The following is a 25812-nucleotide window of genomic DNA, read 5'->3' on the forward strand; positions in this document are numbered from 1 at the left end:
TAGCATCTAAGCCACTCACGAGGTACTGTATACCTCTGGCTTCTAATTTTCATCACTCCCATATTAATACCATACGCGTGATCCGCGCATCCAGCGCGAGATTGCCCCGCGGAATTTCTCGCGGATCATGTGTAACATATGAGCAGCCTTGGCGCTGCGTTCGCCAGTCGGTAACCGGACAGTTGTCTCCCTCGCACAACTGGATCAATTCCCTATCCCGACCGCGGCCGCAGCCGATTGGCTCATGTGTGGAGCGAAATCCCGGTTACGCAATTCATGACAGCCGCGAGATCTCCATACAAACACATTATTAATGATAGCTAGAGCTGCGCGTGTCCGATCAACGTAAAACTTGAAATGACATATGCGTCTACGGACCGCGGAGATTTTAGTTATTCTATAGTACGCGTAACCATAAAGGTTCGCGAGATATAGAGCTCAGAGACGGGTCAGATTCCATTAAATTTTAGCGCCTTAAATATAAGTTAATTAGATATAACATTTATATGTATACGTAGAGAATAAGACCTAGTATTTTAATAATTTTTATTTTTATCATAAATATACACGTAGCGCGTGGGCGGCCCGCTTATAGGTCCGAACTTGTGGCTCCCGCCATTCAATCATGAGGAGACTCACATCACGGGGTGCATACTCAAATGCTAGCGTAAGCGGTAACGAGCAGATTGACGTATCACACTCTTTGATACACTGAGTTTTCGCTTGGTTAATTAAAAACTAAAAGTACAATACAAGCTAAAAAACGCATTCATTGTAAGGAGAGCTATGTGAAATCGCGCTCTCAGCGGGATGTCGCGAACGAGATTTTATGCCGGCGGCCCGCGCCTACCGAACTCCGTTGATTTCAGCTCCCTCGCGACTTGCGGTTTCGCGGGGCAATCAATTAAGTCCGGATCTCATAGTGAAAATGATATGTGGATTTTTGACCCGTAGAACGCTCGCCCGAGGGGATGAAATCTCCCGATTCGAATAAAAACCCAGGATTTCCGAATTCTGTATCCAGTTTTCTACTGCTTCCGAGACCGGGCCCACGTCGGGTGTCGGTCTGATTTATTATACAAATTCATATAATTGTGCAAGTCTGCACAGGAGTTTGGGACCACCCAACTCCCCCTTTTCCTTCTGCGGGTAAAATACCTAAGTTGGACTTTGTCGTTTCGGCGCGAGTAATCGTCTATAAATACCTAACCCCGACTTAGAAAAATTTCGCGAATAATTTTTCGAATATAAATACCTATCTGGTACTTTAAAAATTTTCGAGTGAAAAGTATAATTTCGTACAGCGGTTCTTCAACGGAGGCCCCGAATCGTGTACCTGACTGTCGACTTAAGTTCGATAGTAGTAATCTTTAATACTTTTGAATAATTGTGGAACTTTTCTTCGGATTAATATTTCTTTGTTGCGAGTGTTAATGTACTTTATCATCTGACGGATGACCGTATACCGTGCTTGAACATTTATGTGAATAATATTAACTTTCTGAACATTAATAATTATAATATGATGAACCATTGTGAACCTTGTGAACTTTTTGTGAACTTGAACAATATATGGACCACCTACCAACTATGAGTTTTTATTCTGACTTCCAACCATACGAAGACCTTGGCCTGTGACTCCTCTTGGCATTGACAACCTTCACTTCCATACCCTTGGAACTAGCCGCGGCAGTGGAGGCCCCGTCAACTAGCTAATACTAATATATTACACAGGGAATTATAAATATAATATAATATTATTTATTTATAATATTTAACAAAATATTGCTATTTCTGTAATTATTCTTAATTTCTAAATAAAACACTTAAAAATACGTATATATATAATATAATAAAACCATCGTAATACAAGAAACACACATTAGAAAATAGGTAGGTAAGTAGATTATAAATACAATCACATCGTATAGGTATATTATTTATGTAGTTTCAACATTAAATTATTTAAAACCAATAAAGACATCTCATAAAATTCGTATTGAATCTAATTGGAAGAGCAAACTAGAGCCACGTGTTGTAGAATACGTATTCCACGGTGAAATGTATTCCACGGTGAAATGTTCAACGAAGAACTAGTCATTTGATAAAATGTTGCACGAACTCATGTTTCACGTACTGCGGCACACGAATAAGTGTTCCACGAAGAACTGCATACGTACAACTTACATGTAACCAAGTATTTGACCTACGCTGAGCATGTCCCCCCTTAACAATACATACAGTAGTAGAAGGTATAATACTTACATATTATTTAAGTACCTAGGTAGGATTTTTATAGCTCTATATTCATTGATTCACTTCTTCAGTTTTTTTTTCTGCATGTTATGTTTTAATGAATATCGATATTCAAAATAAAATACCGAAATATCAGAATAATTGGTATTTTTATTCGGCATTGCTATCCCTATAATAGGCAAGTGCCGCAAAATGTATTATTTTATTATGCGGAAAACACTATTTTTGGATTGTTCATATTTCTTGAGTTTAATTATTATTACTAAGTTTTAGCACTTAGTAAACCCATAAAAAACAAAGAATCCAACAAATAATGTCATTCCAAGAAATAAAATGACTGTGATACACATTAACGTTTTATTGCCGACAAAATTTAATTTATAACTTACCACTATTTTATTTACCGACCGTTAAAATTAAACCATTTGTCTAGCACAGTAGCAGAAGAAACGTTAGATGAGTTATTTTGTTTTCAAAGTAACTTGATACGGTTTTTTATACAAATAACGAATGTTACAAGCAACTGCAGTTTTCACAGCCGGTGCCGGGTGTTGGTTTCTTTGGTGTTATTTTGTTACAAAATACCCTGGACTACTCTGGAGAATATACCATGCTACATAAGTCATATACGGTAGGTATAATCTCCACACACTCACTTTTTAGTTTCAATCAAAAAAATTATGAACAAAAGTAGATGCATAAGGGTGTCGATAGATACTATAGACCAGTGATGCACAAACCGCGACCTGTGGACCGAATGCGGCCCAAAATGATAATGTGATCCCAAGAGTGATAATCCCAAGTAATCCAATAAATCCCAAGAGTGATAATCTAACAATCTAACATAACCTAACGAATACTACACAGTATATCGGCTATTTTCAAAATTTGTTAGCCGCTGATTTCCTGTAAACCGACAAGAACCGTGTTTTATTTCGACATGAATTTTATCTCATTACTTACCATACAACCCAAAGAGGTTATATACGATCATATTATATGTCCGATACAACATTCACGGTGAAGTGTGATACGGGGAACTGCATACGTACACATTTCCAGACACGGTAGCGGGTAGAGGCTGGTAATAACGCACGAAGTCAAATTTACTGAACATAAATGATTATAGGTAAGCACAATATAATAAATTTACATTCTTTTTCCTAAAAAGAATGAATTAACATAGGTAATAGCTAAGTATTATTATTGATGACTAATCGGTCATTGGTCAATCTACTGTTAATGTCAGTATTAATTATTATTCTTAGGTAAATTCATGCAACATTATTCATTTTTGAATCTATAATAATACACTTAAATATTCATGTATTAATTACTAAACTATGTGAAGAATGCATAACATGTTTTTTTGGAACTGCTTTTATTTTAATATTAATAAACATACAAAAACTCTCTTGGCTTAATGGCTAATTACCTATTTTTAATTATAAGACATGACATACTTAGTTTAACTGGACTGTAATCCTATGGAAGATAGGTAATTTAACCCGAGATATTCAACGTTAAAAAAGAGATAGATGCTGTTATATGTGGTGTTTAGGGATAGCAATGCCGAATGAATATAATTATCAATACCGATGTATCGGTATTTCTTATTTAATACCGGTATTAATATATACATATATATAGGTATTCGATGCTAATAAGTCCGGATGCACGAAAATATCCCTCAAATTCAACGCTTAGTTATAGGTTATAGGGAAATATTTGCCAAGAATCTTTTCTTTTTCGAAAGATGTTAATTCATCGCGACAATTTTATTCTATGAGTATATTTGAGGGATTGTGTATTATTTTACTTTAACTTTCGTTGGTTTCAGTTAATATATTTGCGTTTTTGAATTTCATTTAATATCGAAAAACATAAACGTATTTAATACTGGTATTTTGGTTTTATGAAACCGGTTATTCGGTGTCTATAAATAATTGAATACCGGTTTTTAAATACCGGCATTGCACTACCTAGTGGTGTCGAAAGCGTATGAGTAACTAGTCTGATTAGCGACATAAACGCTAAAAGAGTAGAAGGAATAACATTCGCATGACTGATAGAATCGAGAATGTCATCGGATCTTCTTTGGTATCGACAATCCACTTAACTGAGTCCGGAGGCAACCGGAGGAGAATTGTATATAGAATTAGAAGAATTCACGTAGATCATTATTTTCACTAGTAAAATATGGCTGTTGAATATAACAGAGCGTTGAAGCGGAGCTCGGAGCAGGAGCACGGAGCAGTGGGCAATGGGGTTTTACCCGGAGCAGGAGCGGAGCCGGAGCACCGAAAATTTGTAGTGCTCCACTGGTCCGGATGTTTTTTTTATCATTATAAAATTTTCGCCTTAAAATTAATTCTAAGTGAGAAGAGGCAGATAATAAAAAATGATTTGCTGTAGGTAATTTTGTTTAATAAAAATAATAATGAAAATGACGAAGAATTAACCTTGGCCTGATGGCATGGTACAATTATTGCATTTTCAATCAATCCCTGATTCGGTCTTGGTTTTATTGAAGAACTCAGAACAATTTTTGGTGGATTATAAGAAAAAAAATTAAAACCTCAATAAAAAAAAAATACCACTAATATCGCCTGGCAACATCGACATTATATATCTTTGTGACCCCTAGAACCTATTCCAATTGTCAGAATGCGTTCCGCATATTATGTATACGAAAAGTCTATGGGATCATGGACTATAAGTAGAAACTACAAAAAGAAATGCAACATTTATAGTAAGGAATACAGTAAGTTGTAGGTATTCAGTTAACAGTATTAACACAAATATGTATACATAATATTATTACATGTTATGCATCATCTATTCGAAGATTGTAAATGGTATCTATTTAAGTGGGTCGTGAACTCTATGCCTATAGCGGATTTGTTATCTGCCTTAAGGGGCGGCTGAAGAGCTCCGTATTCAAATATAATTTAGTATGAAATCGACCTCGGCGTCGTACGCACGTTAATTTAAATCGATCTTTTGGCAAAAATCACTAATCATCGGAGATTTTATTTAAAAAAAAAACATTATTATTAGTATTATTACTATTGTCGACCTTCTACATTATTATTATTGTGGACAATCTTACATTATTATTTGATAAACACCACCTGCACGTGTCCGCTGATCAGAAAACAGGGCTGTCAAAATAATATAATATTTGTAAAATGTTAATTTCATCATAGTTTTTAATCAAACCTGTGCAAGTACATACTGATAACTTGGGTGGATATCGTGGCAAACATACTATTGATATATCTACGGGTATATTATTATTATAACCCAATTCAAATTGAACATAGGTTGATACTCAAATACAATTATAGTATCTTTATGATTTCGAGAAAATAATACGATGGAATATATTATATAATCCATTTTGGTTGCCAGTTTTTACTGCGATGAATCACTGTGTTCCTTACTGTCTTTTTTTATTCGTAGGTTTGTTTACTATGTACACCGAGAAATTTCCATTAATAATATCGGAAATGAGTTGGAATATAATGCAACCAAAACTGGAAAAATTCTATTATGGGTGTTTACTTTTTGAATTAGTTGACCCCAGAAAAACAGGTACATGCCACTACGTGAACCACAGTGGATATTATGCCGGGTCCAAATTGGCAACATGTTGCCGGCAACCTCGTTAAATTTTACGATAAGTATGATAATTATCGTAAAAATTTTTAAGCCATTATGATAATTATCGTAAAATTTATCGAGGTTGTCGCGCGACATTGTTTTGCGCCAGTGTGGACCCGGCATTAGATGCACAAAACTTAAATAAAATATATTATAAATTAAATTTAAAAAGTACAATATAATTAATTGCGTCGGCAGCCCTGTCAGACACTTTTTCTAGCGACAGTCATTTTTTATATGCCCGCCAGTCCGATGGATTAATAAAAAAATAATGTGTCTAGTGACTGTATGTTAATAATTATTTTTAGGCACTCTTAATATAATATATAATTTCGCCCATTGGCTTTACCTACCACTTGTTTCACTAGTATAAAAGTGAAGTTGCGCAGGCAATAAAAAGTCACTTTCTTTTTATAGGCAGACAGTAAATTCTACGTTTTAAAAAATATGCATTAGAATTAAACAATACCTATTATTTTTAATATGTAGGTCCTAAACATTACAAATAAGCACTATTCATTAGTAATGTTTTTTGGATAGCACATGAAATAAAAATGTAGGTTGATATGTATGTCAACATCCTTCGTATGTTTAGTTGTCGGACAATTTCAGGTTAAAAAGTTATTAATATATTATTAAGTTTATATCGTGGCCAACACATAATCAAAAAAGTTATCATATCCATCATATCAGTTGCAATACTTCCCACCAAAGAACTGATAAACATATTGAATTTAGTAACATTAAATGTTATTAGTAAATTTATTAGAAAATAAATTTTATTAGAAAGTACTATTTTTTGGTCACCCCATAGCTTCACTTCACAAGCTTCACTTGTAGGGAGTTTATTGAGACAAACATTAGCGGCAACCTTTTTATATTAACTAGTAGACCAGTTATTATGGACCACATGTAAAAAAATCATATTTTCAATTCTCAAGGCCGATTCTGTAGAGCGTCCTCTTAATGCATAATCTTGGTATTTTAAATTACTTACGGCAAAACAACGTATGTATTAGTTAAGTTAAAGTAGATAAGTATGAAATATGTTGTTATTGGGACATTTGATTTTTTTTAAAGGGCGTTCACCTGACCGCAAACAAACGACTTCCCCACCTGACATCTTATATCCTAAACTAAATGATAAGCTATACACTGCGGGTTATTATGAATACTATGATTTATATTCAAACAGTTAGTTACAATTACTTACCAAAAGTTTCAACCTCCTTTGTTAGTTTTGAAATTGTTATAGCACCTATATAGATCTTAAAGTGATGAATTCATATTATTATAATTTGTAACTATTTGGCGATATTTTATTGTGTTATATAATTATATATGACGATATTAATTACAACAGTAATATTTATTTTTAAATCAATAGCTATTTCGGTTGACATAGCCATGATTCAGAGTAATCAACTTTTCATTGATAAATAATAATCAACCAAATCATTAAAAAAGTAAGTAGATAATTAAATTTGTGGAATTTTAAATAATTTATACCTACGACTTACGGGAACTCGGACTATTTACGCGGTTTTGTCAAATTTGTCAAATCCTAAAGTTTGGGTTACAGCTATCGTTTTTGAGGACTGGTTTGGTCACTACTTCATACCCGAATTCGAATGTTATTGTAAGTCTTAACTAAACAGATTCCATTTAAAGTAATGCCTACGAAGAAATTTTGCGTGAAAAAAAGAAGACATTGTGACATCGAAATATTTTTTTTAAGTAGATGCCTATCTCATTTTTTTTTTTTTAATAATTTGTAAGTACATATTATTAATATGTACAAATAATTGCAATTTTATTGAATATTTTTCTTCTAAACTATATTTTTTTGTTAATCCTTGGTCCCAATTAAACGAAATTTATATTTATTTATATGCAAGCGATTTTCGTCGGATCCACTTAGCACGTAACTTTGGGTTATTATACCCAATACTGTACCGATCTAAATGGAAATTTCATTTTTTAAGCAGTAGGTAAGGGTAGAATCCTTTAATATTTATTGGTGTATGACGATTTTTATTGATGGCTTACATCCTGAATACGAGTGAAAACAAAGTGACAATCTTTACGAATATATCCGTTTTCTCATCGTCATAAATGATTTTTGAATGAATTTATCATAATTATACATTGTTCATAATATGTGAATTGATTCCTACTTACCTACAATACGATGAATCAAAACACCGATAAAATAATAAAATATTCCTTTTATTTAATTATAAATATAATACAATGTAATTATCTCTTACGTCGTACGTAACATAATTGAATAACAATAATTATGATCGGTTCCGTTTGCGAAAATACAAATACATTTTTCACCCATTTTCATTTTGATGGATTGTTAAGTAAAAACGGATATTAAATATCCATTCAATAAATTTTGATTTAAATTTACTTGTACCTGCCTATTTTTCACTATGTGAAGAGAGATAATAATATTGTACCTACTTAAATATTTTTTAACACAAATTTTAGATTTTCATGTTTTGATATCATATCATATTCATATTATCCATAAGATTTCAGGATATCGCTACATGTTATCATGAAATCTTTATTTTTAAATCATAGCAGTACAGAAAGTACAGATAGCCTGATTCGATTTGAATTTTTCTAGCTAATGGGGTGAACAACGATCGGAACTAGGCGCGGGCCCCTATATAACTCCACCTCACCACTTCACCTTCACTTCATGCTATTTTCGAAAAGTTGTACCTATCTTACCTTCAGAATAATAATTATTGAAATGAAACTGTGATAATTTGGTCAATAAGCTGTGCTAGTTTTAACAATATTGGTCAATTAGTTTTTTAATTATAATGGAACAAACACACAGAGAGATTCACATAACTATATTGAGAAATACTTACAACGCTGAATACGACATGGCAAATTTAATATTAAAGCCATTTTAGCTTTTTCTGCAAAAAACATCAAAATCCAGGTTCCTTACGAAAAGTAATTCGTTACCTGCGTTGAGCCTTTTTTGGGTTTCCTCCCAATCAGGTATTTCAGAGAAAATAAATATGTCTAGATTCGTATAAGGTAAATCGTTTTACAGTGGCACCATGGGTACGGCAAATGCGGCTTGCAGTTGTAGTGGTATTGTTTGCTAGCGTTGAAACAGGCATTGTCGCAAGCAATTCAATACACGCGCGAATCGCCTATGGTGCCACTGTAGAATAATTATTTACCTATAGTCGATTTTGCACTGTTGCCAGGTGACACATACCACATACCGATCATCGGTTCCTTTTAAAAGTTAAGGTTTTACATTTTTTTCGGGTGCCAGCAGAATTTACATGCGTGTCAAAAGTTTGCCACCGATGGTATAATACAGGGACGGGCATACATGAGGTCAACGAGAGCCACATTCTGGATTTTCATATAATATATAAAGAGCCACGCCATAGTCACGTTCCACGTGGTATTAAATACACAAATTCAAATTTAATTATATTTCTACGTAAATCCTAATTGCTATATTATAAAGTATAAAAAATACATGTAATATAAGAAAATAAAAAAAATGAGAAAGAAAACAAAAAATAATTACTTAGTTCAAAATTTGTTTAATAAAATTAAATATACTTAATAAAAAGTTTATTTATCATTTTTAGCTAAATTTATAAAATTTGGTGTAAAATTTATTACAGCCGTTCGCAGCAAATCTGTCAAATGCTCGTTTGTTAGCTGTGAACGATATTTTGATTTTACAAACTTCATAAAGGAGTATAATGGATTCACAACTATAATTATGTTGTACTGAAAACGGAAAATAATCGGGGAGAAGCTTTCTTTTAATTAAGATATTTGAGTTCTGGCACAAGTTTCCAAAATTGGATTATGATATTTTACTTGTGCTGCAATTAGTAATACCTGATTTTCTTTCAATTCTAATGACTCTAATTCCGCAGCTCCTCTTTCAGCAAGTATTTATAATTAGGATATACATTTTTATATCGATATTTTTATCAAGAAATATTGGGAGCCGCACTTAATCCAACGAAGAGCCGCATTTGCCCACGTCTGGTATACAATAGGTGCTAATAGGTAATACGTAATAATTTTGTAATTCGATCGTAACAAAATTAAATGAAAACGTCCATGTGAATCAAAAGAAATAAAATGTATCGTGTATCGAGTTGAATTCAAACGAAACGATAAATATTAAAAATTCTTTCCAATTATCACCCCCTTTAAAAGAAAAATCTTAAATTACAAACTTCTGTCGTTTGTCAGAAATTCACTTTATCGCTGACTGCATACTGAAATTGACTTTAAAATAGCCTACCAATAAGTCAAGTTATATCCGTCGCAACTGACGATGGTTTGTCATAATAATTTGTCGTCATATTTTATATGAAGTGTGCGACGTGACTTACATTAAATCTATTCCTATATGAATAACGTACTTGGGTGCATTTTAATAAACGCATTGTCTTAGAATTTAGATGCTGCCATGGTACAAAATAAGTTGTAAATTATCAGGTGTGATGAATGATAATCTACGAATACATATTACTAATTAATTATAATATAATTAATTATAACTAAAAATTACCTAATAAACATTTTCTTCGTAAACAATAATTATTATCACACACATACTTTTACAAGGGCCGAATTGAGGCATGGGGGTTTGAGATAATATACCACAGGGGACGGCGCGTACACAAGGAGTGGGGTGCGTTTCGGGTTCGGAGTTTCAAAATGGACCCCCCCCCAAACGTTTGATAGAAATATATACCTACTATTTGTTCAAAATATATTATTGTGTCGGAATTTATATTAATAACGTCAATAACATATCAATTACCTACCTTTTTTTTTTTTTAAATAACCGACCCTTAGCATGAGTGACTGATGATAATAAATAATACAACAATGGAATCTCTCAAGCTCGGTGTTCCGGTTCCGATGTTGAGTTCTCAAGATTTGGAATCAAATGTTCCAGACCCCGTTCTAATTCAATTCTTAGCTCTAAATTCGAGCCTATACTCTCATCATAAATTATTCATTTTAATTTTTGGCAATTTCACCAATTTAGGTGTACCTAACAATAAATAATATTATTAGCCTCTATTATCTACACTTATACCTATACATAATCCTCTATTATCTACACCTATGTAGTAAACAATGGATCATCATGATAATTATACGGACTTATGTTTTGCTACAGAAGAAATGAGAGGAGATGAAACATACAAAGAATGCGCTCAGATAGAGAATGACACAGAAATGATCAGACAGACGTGCCCTCGTGTCAATTTAATTAAAGCGATATTTTCGAGTATTTACAATATACCTACTTAGTAAATTATTGAAGATATTTTTCCAAGAAATTACTTACACAAATCATAAATTACGTTTGTATTTTGATTGTTGTTCATATTGTATTTATTATTTCTTTTAAAAATATTATTGTTAGAGGGCTGATATTATCTGCAGCCCAGGGGCCACAAACTCTTAATGCGACTCTGGTTTTTATTCTACCACCCGCCATGTTTCCACACCGTTTCAGACGTATGCCATGTCGTAACGAACGATGAAGTGTTCTTCAAAATTGTGGGTAGAGTCCAAAGAGATTTGTAGTGTCTCATATTGAAAATCTACCTGCTTGATAAGAAAGAGGGAAACTTATCGTTAAGTTTACGTGAAATTAATATTTTATTATTTTATTCATACTTTGGTAAAAATTTTAGACACAAAAAATAAAGAAATATGTAAGTACCTACCTAAGAATGTTAATAATGTTATATATTATATGGAAATAAGAAGAGTAAAATAGAATAGTGCGGTTAGGCACAGGCATGTCCCCCACAAAGGGGGGCTGACAGGGCTCTAGCCTGGGAGCCCGGCGTGGCGAATCGACCAGATAAGTGATTTAAACACACATCACAAATTCTATCGAATAGTAAAAAAAAAATTGTGTATCGATACACGACAACTCCATAATTCAAATAGATGGATTCAAATATATAAAAAAAACACTAAATAGGTATACACATTAATTTTACCGCGTACATCATTTGGAAAACGCTACTGTAGAGCGTCACACTGCTTTTATATTTAGCGATAGGTAGGGGGCCCGTCAAAGATCCTAGCCTGAGGGCCCGGCTTCAGGATGTGGGGGCCATGGGCACAGGTATTGGTCTCTCAATTAAATTTGCATTACCTTCCAATAGGTTGGTTCTGCAACGCGGGAGAACAAACTGCTGATGCTTTCGATTTCGAAAATAGTAATCAGGGACATACAGGTGGTCATTACTAAATAATATATGTACCTACTTATCCTATAACACCCACAAAAATTTCAATTGCTGTTAGGAAAAAAAATGTTATTCTAGCTCATTTATCACCCGATCAAACATTCTTCATTCTCAATAATAAATTCGAAATAAAATGGCGGTTGATATTGTCAATCGTTTGGTATTCATTCAATATCTATGAGTGATATTGTGAATTCTGATTGGCTGGCTTGCCGTAAGCTTTGACAGTGCGGCTCGTATGTTGAATTGTAAGTAGCCTGCTACTTGGGATAACAAACATGACCACAAGTAAATACTAAACGCAAAAAAGAATAAATTATTAATGAAACTATAGATTTATTGCGTGCATCATGAAAGGTGAGCAATTCTTTTTACACTTTTTAATTCGTAGGTATATTATAACAAAACATTTATTTTTTGCAAACTCATCAAAACTAAACGATCTATAAAAAAATATACTTATAGTAACTTGAAATATCTTCAAAATCGTACATAAATAGAGTAAGCCCAGTCGCACATTGAAAATCGTCTCGACTTGGATATAGTTATAAATCAAAACTGGGCGCAATGTTGCAACTTTTTGTTTGCATAGGCGAGCCATGCCAGGACAGTGACTAGCCAAATAGAATACAAAAGCAACTCCTGCACACGTGCCGGTGCGACATTTTGGTAACCTGCACCCCATATTGGTTAAAATTGGTAACTGTCAGCTGTTTTTTTTCCAAACTAAAATATCGTATTCGAACTGTGTGCTGAGGTTTTGTCAACCAAATCACATCGTCATAATTATTATTAGGTATTCGACGTATTGCATTCGAGACGAGTTTAGATGTATGACCTGGGCCAGTAATTGATTCATGAGGATCTATTTTTATTCGCAGACAATTTTAAGGCCTTATCCAGATGGCGCGATTTGACTCGCGCGTAAAAATTCGTGCGCATTCCAGGTACATGTGACCTCATTGAAACGTACATATGTAATCGCCGCGATTCACTTCTCGTTAAGTGTCTCAAATAGCTGTACCCAACTTTTTGTCTCACTGCTTGTGTAAATTCTTTCCTTATTATACTTAATTATTTTAATGAATGAATACAATGACATTCTGATCTAAATATCCATTATAATTGAAAGCGAGGAGAAACTGTCAGCGCCGCAGGTAAAATATTCTCGTCTTCACAGAATTTATTCTAAAATGTTATATTATGTACTTACATAACACCCTTTAGGATTTGCCACCCCTAACCAACGGATGACCTGCCTGACCCCAGGTGATGACCATCGAGTCCCATTATTGTATGTTTATTTAGTTAAGCTATGTTACAAATAAAATGTTTTCTTAAATACTATTATTCACCATGGGCATTAACTACATATTTAATATCTAACTAAAGATTTAAATACCTAAATTAATAAAATAATTACAAGATAAAAAAAACTTTTTACATACAAAGTTTTTCAATTTTCTGTTGAATCATGTAAACTTGACTTGCTAGCTTAAACGATCAAAAAAAATTGTACTTGATAGAAATAATACTGAAATGTCATTTTGATATCCATAGTAACGCACGTACTTATATATAAATAATTTAGTTGCTAGGACCATCCGTTTAGCAACCAATAATTATGTCGAAATAAATTTTCATACAAAACAGAATTAACTGAAAATGAATTCAATTCTACTTAAAGATGGCTATTGGCATCGTGTTCTGATATATTCTAAAAGTTTCAAATGTCTAGCTAGTCGGGAAGTTAGTTAAAAATCGATTGCAAGATTTGTACCGGACAAACAACCACCGGACAAATAAGAATACGAGCTAAGAAAAACGTTGTAAAATAGACTTCAATCAAACATCGCTCGAGTCTGGTGTAGTAGTTTTTATTGCTGAAGAATGGAATAGGTAAAAATATCTTCTTATAAAACTATTATAATGTACCTATGAAGTATAATTCCGGAAATGTATTCGCCTCAGTATCTAAGAATTTTGTCAGGTTAGTTCTTAATATTTAACAAATATAATTTGGAACACCTCAAAAACAAACATAATACTTATGTAATAAAATCATTACATAATAATATAATAATATTTTCATTACAATGCAAGGAAGTTAGGATGTTAAAACAATATTTTTTCAAGTTTAGAACAGGCTAGAAAAATAGCTGAAATTATACGGAAATAGTTTCATGACAACAGTTATATTATTAAGTATGACCATTCCAGAAAAAGTGAAATATGTAGTATGTAATATACCAAAATAGCATAACATATATTTGGTGTTGTTTATCAGTAGCCTAAAATTTGCATTAATCATGCATCTGTATTTAAGAGACATCGATTTTTCGCATAATACGAAGAGTTTAGTATAAATAATTCCAAAGACAAGTAAGCAACTGACAGGTAGCGAAAGGTATGGTTTGAATACAAAAGTCCCCTCACCCTGCCTTCAAACCTTATGGTGATGTCTTAATGTCACCTCTCATAATCTTGATCGGAACGCCTGATACGGAATCGAACCCAAGTCACGTAGCGTGAGAGCCGCGAACCTCTGCCGATGGCACAACACTTTAAAAAATACCTTCTCAATAACCGCATCAATTTATTACATAAGTTTTATTAATTTATGGTTTTCATTGCACAATGGTAGGCACCTTAGAGCCTATTGTATTATGAAAGATAGTGTGACGTATTTGATCTGGAACTTTTTCATTTGGAATCGGATTGGAGACCTATGGTTTTTTTTGAGTGGTCAATAAAGTAAATTACCTACTTTAATAAACTATTTCTTTTATTCAACGAATAAGGCCCGTTTCAGACGGGACACCGGTGTCGCGCTCGATATAATATAGGAGGCCTTTGTATTCGAATAAAGGGGCCTTTGTATTGTCCATATATGTCCTTAAACATAATACAAAGGCCCCTTTATTCAAATAAAAAGGCCTCCTATATTATATCGAGCGCGACACTGGTGTCCCGTCTTAAACGGGAATAAGACACAAGATTTCAGAAAGCAACATTCTATAAGACATTGAATACTTCTCGTTCTAATAATTCTCGTGTGAAATGTGATTCTATAAGATATTGAATATACATACTTTGAAAACATCACATGCATATACACACTAGAAAAAATCATTTTCTAGAAAAAAATACGACACCGACATTCTGTGGTCAAGTCCATATAATATCTATCATAAAGTCCAATTGAAGCTATTGAAGCTGTTTCGTTTCGTAAACGGGTGGTTCAGAATACTAAGTTATCATTGTATATTAATATAATCTTTTTTTGTATTTAACGAAACTCCAGTTTTGCGCCCAAAACGGCCGTCTCTCTTGCATCGTGTCCGGAAATTTGTACAAAGGAAGTTGGCCGTAACATAGTTAATCGTGAGATGTTGTATCGGAAATACATGGCTGTATGCTGTATAATATTAAAATCAATTCCTTGCCAAAATAAACCACTTAAAAATACGTAGTAAAAAGCACCGGAATATATATTATCTGCAAGACAGAAGAAAATAGGTAGATAAGTAAATAATTAGAAATACAATCATACAGTATAATATATTTAAATTAATTCTGATAAGTTCTCGAATCAAGTAGTACAAAAATCTAATATATGATTATAATTAGGACGTTATTATCAAACATTTGATACCAATAAATATCAAATTATTGTTCTTTGTTATTGAATCTACTAAAATTGTAACAGTACTGTCTGCAATGCTCCACGAAAAACGCTTATTTTTTTATCTCAATACATACGGGAATCTCTTTCCGGTAAGATACGAGGGTGGGTCAATAATTCCTTAGAAAAAAGCATTAAAACAGGTTTTATTTTTGTATTTTTTTTTTATTTCTCAACATAATTTCCTTGGAGCTCAATACACTTGGTTAGACGTTTCTCAATTTTTTTTAAACCGTCAGAAAAATAAGTTTTCGGAAGGTCCTCAAAATAAGCATTTGTCCGATCGATGACTTCTTCATTTGAAAAAAAACGTTGTCCACTTAGCCATTTTTTTAAGTTTGGGAAAAGGAAAAAGTCAATGGGGGCTAAATCTGGCGAATACGGTGGGTGGTCGACCAATTCGAACTTCAATTCTTCAATTTTAGCCATTGATCGTAAACATGTGTGAACACGGGCATTGTCCTGATGAAAGAGGATTTTTTTCCTGTTTAAATGAGGCCGTTTTTCTTCAATTTTGTTTTTTAGCTGGTCCAATAAAGATGCATAATAATCCCCTGTTATTGTTTTTCCTTTTTCCAAATAGTCAACGAAAATAATTTCACGTGCATCCCAAAATACAGTAGCCATAACCTTACCAGCTGATTTTACGGTTTTCGTCTTCTTTGGACATGGTTTGCCTTCGCAATCCACTGCTTTGACTGTTCTTTCGTCTTGGGAGTATAGTGGTGTATCCATGTTTCATCTACAATCACAAAGCGACGAAAAAATTCATCCGGATTGCGTTGCATGAGCGACAACAGGGCTTTAGAGGCCACCACCCTACTGCGTTTATTGTCGACTGTGAGCAAACGCGGCACCCATCTTGCAGAAATATTTTTCATGCCCAATTTGTCATGTAAAATAGAAATGACGCTACCTTTTGAGATCCCTGTAACCTCAATTATCTCACTCAACTTTAATCTTCGGTCACTTAACACCATATCGTGGATTTTATTGATCATTTCTGGTGTAGTCACCTCTACAGGACGTCCTGAGCGTGGTTCATCCTTTGTTGATGTACGACCACGTTGAAATTCATTTAACCAGTTATAAATAGTTGCAAGTGAAGGAGCAGATATGCCGTGAACTAAATCCAACTCATTTTTTTATTTCCTTTGCTGTTAACCCTTTTATATTAAAATGTTTAATAACAACTCTAAACTCAATTTTCTCCATTTTCCATTTTTCCATTTTCCACAAGCAAATTTTTTTTTTAAATGTACGAGAAACACACAACAACCCGACCAATCTGATTGAAACTTCGCAGCATACTGAATCGGTAGTGCCGCTGCATGAAAACAAACCGCTTGCAGTACTAGTCGCGCTACCTGTCGGCTTTTCTAAGGACTTATTGACCCACCCTCGTAGCTCACGGTAAACTGTGTTAAGGCGAAATGTAATACGTACAATTTACATGTAACCCCTCGCATACCCCCTTGATTACACAGTGATTACTGCTATTTTATTTAGCCTAAATAATGAGCAATTGCCAATGTATACAATATGCACTTTACGTGGACGTTAACACTACTCATCGTAAATAATTATTGTAACTTTAACCACGTTTTTTATTTTGTTTGTTTCAGATTCTGTCCAAAAAAACACTACAGACTTGCTGATCCCTGCAAGGTAAGTACACTAACTTTATTGTTTTATTTTCGTTGATTTGAGCCCACACTTGGTGGCATTTAGTGGTCATATGGATACCATTTTGTAAAAAGGGCTAAAAATGTTGGGCTTTGTCTTGCGTACTTCCTGAGTCTTTTCAGATTTTACGGTGCTAAAAATTCTCTATATCTCCTTAGTAGCAGACTTAAGAGTGGGTCTATTGTTTGGGCTCCGCATCAGTTGAAGTACGACCTTATAGCGGAGAGGGTCCAGAAGAAATTTTTGAGACTCCTTTTACTTTCGGCTGTATGGATATTATCCGTGGCTCATCCCGATTGACTTTCTCTTGGGTATGCTTACATTTTTTTTGACCATGTCCGATCCTAATAATATGATCATATGGGTCTCCACAGAGTGGAGGTTTGTATTACCAGATTTTGTTTTTACGAGAAACGGATGTGCTTACATGCCTAAATAAATAGTAATAAAATAAAATAAAAAATAAAAAAGCCTTTTTATTTCTTACAAACAAAAGTAAATGACAGTTAATTGACTATATCTAATGAATATATAATATATAATCTATGAATATATATATATATATATATATATATATATATATATATATATATATATATATATATCTATCTATGATTGTATTATCTACTTATTTTCTAGTTTATATAAAATTAATTACTAATAATGTATATACCTATATTAAGATTTTATTTTTATTTTGTATATAATACTATTAGATAATGTTTATAAATTAGACAGAGGTATGTAATTAGTTTGTTTGGTTTGTAAGAACCCCTCTTCGGGTGAAGGCCTCCTCCAAAGAGTCCCACTGGACTCTGTTTTTGGCTATTTGTAGCCAATTTGGGCCCGCTGTTTTTATGATGTCGTCTTGCCATCTCGCATGGGGTCTTACTCTATAGCGTTTCCCGTTTGGGCCGTTCCATGAAGTAATCATTTTTGTCCATCTCTCGTCTTGTAGTCGCGCTACATGCTTAAATACTGTTGCCTAAAGTTTAGAAGGGATCTTTATTTAGCTACAGCTACATCTTTTATCCGACTTATACGCGGCGTAAATGGAAACTCTGCCATTCTTGTTGATATTGGCTTGTGTGTTTCTGATAATTATCTTAGGAATCGAGGGCATCCGCTGCTTGTTCTCTCAAGGTGCAGAACTAAACCGCCATTGGTAATGCCAATTGGGAGGGCAATAGCTCTGTTCAACTAAATCACTTCGAATATTGACTAATTTAGACCGAGTGTGGTGCGGGACGGTTGGTTTGGACGGGTCTATGTTTGTGTTGTGGGCTATGACCGATTTGGATCCATTTGGAATCAAGTAAAACCTGCGTCGTCGCACGCAAACTGCAGTGTCGTGTGTTTGCGCCCTAAGTGCGGCAATTTGCTTTAGAGGACATTAGTACCACCGGTGGCTGTGGTTGGCGGTCGTGTCTGCGGCATAAAACAATGAACCAGTGAAATTAACATAACGACCAGATAGATAAACATTACAAGTCAATCAGTAGCAGCACATCTAAATACCAGGTATCAGCGCACATGCTATGCGGTGTTACACCCAACGCTCTGGTATGCGATCGTGACATGTTGACACGACTATATTTTTATATGGTCAACTATCTATATTCTATTTACTTACTGTTTGGTTGGGGCACTTACTCGGTTTGGTATGATTGATTTTTGTTTGCCCACCAATTTGGTGCATGCTTACACGTCCGTCATTGGAATCTGATGATTCTGATGTGACATATTTGATTACGCACCACAACAACAATCCGTTTGTTTGACTTAATATCTTTTCTACGCAAGCACAGCTTTATGGTATACAAGAAATCGAATAAGTAATAATTACAAGATATACAAATATAGAAATACCAAATACTTCAATGTCATTTTGATTTCCATAGTAACGCACGTATATATTAATAATTTAGTTGCTAGGACAGGACGGCCCAGTTAGCAACAAATAATAGTGGATTGGATTACGGATTTCTTCCGAAATAATTTTTCATACAAAACAGAATTAACTGAAAATGAATTCAATTCTACTTAAATATGGCTAAAAGTATTAAAAAATGCATTGGCATCGTGTTCTGACATGATCTAAAAGTTTCAAATGTCTAGTAAGTCTGGAAGTTAGTTCAAAATTGATTGCAAGATTTGTACCGGATAAACAACCACCTGACAAATAAGAATACGAGCTAATAAAAACGTTGTAATAAAATATAATATTATAGTAGGTGCATAGTACCTATACCAGGGTTTGCGAATCTTTTTATGTACATACGTGTGCCAAAATTTCCCCAATATTATTTTTCAACTGACGTGCCGAGCAGTTTTTCATGAGGAATTAAAAATTCTATTAAAGAAATAATGTTGTTCTAGAATCTAGATACCACACACAAAACATAGCAAATATATAGGCTTTATCATTTTTTTCAATTACGCCATAAATTTCGGTCCACCAATTTTGAAACTGTGCCAGAATTACTAACACTAGCTTCACCAAGTTTTTGTTCCTTATTTGGTGCAGTCATTTTTTTTTTGGGTAGAAATGAAATAGTTTGTTAATGTATTCATTAGTTTGGTTCTTATCGCACAAATTGACGCTCCGATCAGATGAGGCATTCTCTCGATAGAGTGCTCTCAAGCATCGTAAATCGATCAAAATAGTGGTACGCGGCGCGGCATCCTCCGCCGCCTGATGAGGTCAATGTGATAATATTATATGTGACGCATAAATTCTAAGAACTGACCTGTGCAATTCTATACTTACATTATACGTAATGCTTATTCTTGAAGAGTAATTGACTGCTATTTTTTATACAATGTGATCTGTCATTTGTTATTAGGTATAGGTATTTTTTCTCTTCAAACGCGTGCCATACGTTCGCCACCGCTGACCTATACCTTACTTGGACAATTGACCGCACTGACAGATTCAGAAGCTAATTCAATAAAATTGTTAGATACCTACTCACTTCCTTTTACCTCCACCACCCATGGGCCCCCAAGGGCTGACAAGGCTCTGGTTTGGGGACCCGGGCTCAGTAGGGACCGGGTGTGGCGGGTGGATCAAATAATTGAGATAAACGCACATTAAAAATTTGCTCTAATAGTAACAAAAAAAGACTATTGACATTCTAAAATATTTGGTTATACGATACAATTTTTGATTAGATATTGTGTGTCAATACTTGATAATTCCATATTTATTTTCAAGTAGATGTTTTCAAATTACACTAAAAACCCATGACTTTACCTCGAACACCATTTGGGGCATTTGGAAAATGCTTTCTATAGTGTCACATTGCTTTTTAGCGATAGGTAGGGGGGTCCGCCAAAATTGTAGCCTGGGGGCCGTTTCAGGATGTGGGGCTTATGCAAACACCCACCACGTCTTCACACCCGTTATGCAGGTGTTTACCATGACGTAACGGACGTTGAGCGCCCTTCAAGTTCTGTTGAGAGTGTCTCAGGAGCAACTTCACATTGGCTTGTTGACGTGCACTAAAATGTGTGTGATTCCTATTTTGATATAATATATTACGGACATTACGGTCAATTTTATTCTCGATGAGAAAAGACCTTCTCGTTCGCCGTAAGATGTCGCGTTTTGAAAACTGAGAATTCTCCCTCGTAAATACCAAGTCGCAATGGCCGAGCAGTCCAATTAAGGGTCAGACAGACTTGAGAAAATTTTCCCTTTCAAACGACAAAATTACGGGGAGACTTCCAGGGATGTCACACATGGGCATCCTGCAATTTGCCACATAAGCTAGTCCGAAATTCTATTAGGCTGACAGAGCTTGGGGCAAAACCACAGTGTCTGGTTATGAACTGAGAAGTCCAATGGTCTGGAGTCAATCTAGTTATCTTCATGCGCCACTACATATTTGAGGAAAAAAAACAAATGCGTTTATCTGCGCTTGGAATTATATTACATAATCAATACATAATAATTCTTTCTACCACCCATGCTTTCGTATCAGCTGTTGAAACCTGAAAATGCAGTAAGCTTAAAATTCTCTCCTCTCCATAAATAAAATCAACACTTCGCCCCATTGCACCGCGAGCTTGGATGCAAGAAAAAAGATTTTAAAAAAATACGCCTAATGCATTTACACCCAATTTGACAAAACACCACAAAAGAGAAGGACATTAATTTTCTCTTCCGCACTAAAACTATGTGTGTCTAGTGTGAGGTTAACATACTTAGGTAATATTATAAGTCTTTTGGTGATTTCAATGAAACTAAATTCAAATCATATTGCTTCGTAGTGGAAATAATCAAAATCCGATATTGACTCTCTCTTGTGTTCTTCTAATTAGGGCTTATTTATTATATAAACAAGGCTTAACATGATTTTGAAGCACTTTCTTAAAAAATAGTCAACGGCGGGTCACCATCACAGGTTCTACGCAGGATTATGATATTTTTTAAGGCCGTGCACCTACTAACTTGTGACACATCGCTATAAATTACTGTTCTATTTTATAGGTATTTTCGATCTACGTATGATGTTTTAGGTTTCCGATGGGCCATTAATTATAAAATATTTTTATAGGGTAGGTACAGGTAGGGTAGATTTTGTATTCATAGGCAAGTACCTAAAATAAATACCCATAGATTTCTCTATGTCTACCATTCCGCTGTTGATTTATAAAAAATAGGCCAGTAATTTTGGTCAGGTGAAGAATTCTTAGTATGAGCAGCTGTGAAAAGAATGCGATCTTTGAGATAGTAAGGCGATTTATAATGCCAAAGAAAACATCGAATTGGTACCACGGAACCGCAGACAACGTGGACACATTAATAATTGTTAGTATTTATTATAAGCTTTCTTACCGCATGTTTGACGATAAAAGCCCTGCATATAATTCACAATATAATAATTCGCAGAGTTTCTCAAACAAACAACATGCTAGTATTCTTATAGAGACCATAGATTTTACCCCACTGTGTCAATTGAAATTTTTTGCTAAAGAATTCTTTAATAATTTGATATTGATCTGATAGTACTACCCATCCTCATCCTGAAGCGGGCCTCCAGGCCAGTGTCTTTGGCGGCCACCCTGCCTATCGCTAAGGTAAAAGGCATTGTGACGCTTTACAGTAGGTGCCTGAAGTAAAATTAAGGGTATTCAGTCTATTTTAGTAATATTATGAATAAATCAACTTGAATTACGGGGTTGTCCGGTAACGACAGACAGTCGCCAAAAATTGCATCGCACAATCACATACCTATCTTAAAATGTTAATATTCTTGAAGTTCAATCGATTGTTTTCTATTAGTGCAAATTTGTGATGTGTGTTTATTTCATTTATCTCGTCGACCTGCCATGCCGGGCCTCCTGACAACGATTCTCTATTTTATATAAACATACGTATATGTATTTATTTTCTATAAATGAACTAGTGTATTCATAATAATATATACTTTAATTATCAATTATTATATCTTCATTGGAATACATTGGGTAAGTTTGAAAATAAAAAATACAAAAATAGAAACATTAAAAGTGTTGCAACTAACCCAATCTTCCCCTACCTACTTTGACTGGTAAGGGGTAGCGTACATCATATTGTTGTATTAAGGCTTATACTTCAGCTGGGGCACGGTTTAAAACAATCGTGACTACGCGACGCGAAGATTGTGCAAATGACGCGTGCAGAACAAAACATAATTTGTCATAAAAAGTCAACATGTGTCCAATTAATGTTATGTTTATTGTTCTATTACTAATAATAATAATATATTCATTGACATGTTTTCTTTTTCAAGTAAATGAGCAACGTTTTTTAGTCATCTTTACACGATTGAAGAATTAATTCCCCCGTCGCCATCACAAAACAAATTGACGTGTTCACAGCTCGACTCGACTTTCGCTCTCCGATTGCCAGCCAGTCCGAAATTTCGTCGCACCTATAGTTGGAAATTATTTGCCGTTTCACTGAAGTACCGTAGTCTTAATATTATCATTTTTAAATTAACCGTTAAAATCACGAAACATAAATTGAATCTATTCAACAGAAAACAATTTTACAATATCGATGCGCGAAGCGTCGCGACGTCATAGCGTCGCCAGATTCCAAAACAAGGCGTCGATCATTAAAGTCATCTGCGGCATTCCACGAGGATACTTTGCTTTTATTGTCATTGATATATACAGTTCGCCTTCGCCTGGCTAAACAGCGACATAGCCAATAATAATTGGCACCCAACCGGCGTTCTTGTGACCATAATTTGCTAACTGTACATGACGCCCGTCTTCCATAACCGACGACGCTCGAAGACCGGCGTTGGCCGTATATGAAGTGCAGTGAAGTAATTAATACGAATTTTATGTGACTGCTTATCAAAGAGCGGCGATGAAGTTTTCATATAAAAATACATTCGTAAGAATACCTAGTACGAATATATTTATTGTAAAAAATATTTAGCAGGCAATAGAGACATGTTCGCTTATTCAACAAAATAACTGCAGGTGGTTCATTCATTATTATTTATTTTTTCATTGAGTATTCTAGCCATAGTTTATAATATAGTTCGGTCACACAATATATTGTGATTGAACGGTTTATTATAAATATTGGTACCTACCTACCATCGCAATCTTATGTTGTAAGTATATATGTATGTACTTAGGCGTAAAACCCACTTAACGCAGCGAGTAAGGCACTCGCGCAAAATTTCACAAGTGGCGCGTAAATCATCGAAAATACAACGTAATCAAATACGCCAGCGCACACTGGATTTGACGACGCATTGTGCCCGCCCGCCCCATGATTCACCGTTGTGTGGCTTCTCAGCGGCACGAATTAACGAAAATACAACGTAGTCCATTCATTTAACACGGCAAGCAAAATCACGCTTCTGGAAGCGTCGTCGATAGACGGGCGAGAAGGCATTATTTCGTAACAGTGAACTCATTGTTTAGTTATTGCGTGTCCGATATTTCGCTGGTAGAATGATGTCATCGTGAATATTAATTACAAGCCCCGAGAAATTTAATAATATTTTTATTGCTTTGTTATGAGAGACGCTGATAATAATAATTATTTTGTGCTTCTTGTGCCCCTTATTACATAGGTGAAGGGTGAAGGGTAATGCGCGGGTGGGAGGGGGCCTACTTCGTAGAGAACGCACCGAGCGCCGCTTTGGTGGGCTTTATGACTATAGGTAGGTACATTGTATTATCGGCAACGTTTTGACCTCACAAATTTTGTCACCAAATTAGTATCTATGTACTTTTCAAATTATGACTCTCTGGGTATCTTGCGAATTATGCGAAAAAACCTTTGACAGTTTACAGGACAGATAATATAACATATATTGTACCTATACATTATTTTGGACTTTATATGTTTGTAATTAAAGGTTATAACTAGGATTTTTTCTAAGGGTTTTCCATATTATGAGTTATCGCTAAGTTATACCTATGATGTATGTATTATTAAGATGAGGTCAAGGTAGCTTTAGTAAACATACAACGTATGCTTTTAGCGCAGAACGGCGTTTATTGAAGAAAAATACGATAACAGCTTGATGAAGTTTACAGTTGAATTAAAATTCAATCGATTGAGTATCGACAGGTAGTATGGCATGGCCTGTCTTCCCGGAATTTGGACTGCCTAACTATATCGGCAAGCGATCTGATAAAATTCTTGAAGCTAATTTGCCGTCAAATGCCGGTTCTGACTTGTTTTTTAAATGCGCCCACTGTATGAACCAGATATCAATTAATTATAATATTATCTTCTAGCCATAAAAATCATTTAGGATTAAAATAAAAAAATCGATTGTAGCAATAGTATAAAAATACATTTCATTAATATAAATGCCTTTAAGGTAAGTACCTATGGGTTTCCTCGTAAAGCTTTAATGCCCTCTTTCTTTATTACTGAGGAAATAAAATTTATTTCGTTTTGAGAAGTAAATCATTTTCATCCTTTGATAAAATGCAGCATAATAAATTCCAACGCAACGCTTCGTCGCGATTCTACACCATTTTAATTTTAGCAAATTTTCCAACTGTTTTAAAAACAGACTAATTTTCATTGGATTCCTTTTATTTTCTATAATAATTTAGTATTTTCCGACGCTAAATTTCCGCACCGGTTAATGAGTAGAATACTTGGCAACTTGCGATGTGTTCGCGTAGTAATATAATTTCATATTATTAATTATGATTTTAACGTATTATTAAAATATTGAAATTTAT

At 34.4% G+C, this 25812-nt stretch overlaps 1 protein-coding gene across 2 annotated transcripts in view; it reads left to right on the top strand.

Moving 5' to 3' along the window:
• The window catches only part of LOC147065675 (fibroblast growth factor receptor homolog 1-like), a 272850-nt gene that overhangs the window by 137020 nt on the left and 110018 nt on the right, over window positions 1-25812 (top strand). For both annotated transcript variants that reach the window (XM_085957090.1, XM_085957093.1), the window contains exon 3: window positions 17532-17574. The gene's annotated coding sequence lies outside the window, so the exon portion shown is untranslated. The remainder of the gene's footprint in view (window positions 1-17531; window positions 17575-25812) is intronic.

This window comes from Rhyacophila brunnea, unplaced genomic scaffold, assembly GCF_057557595.1.
Source record: "Rhyacophila brunnea isolate RB1 unplaced genomic scaffold, BYU_Rbru_1.0 scaffold_6, whole genome shotgun sequence".
Classification (NCBI taxonomy): Eukaryota; Metazoa; Arthropoda; class Insecta; order Trichoptera; family Rhyacophilidae; genus Rhyacophila; species Rhyacophila brunnea.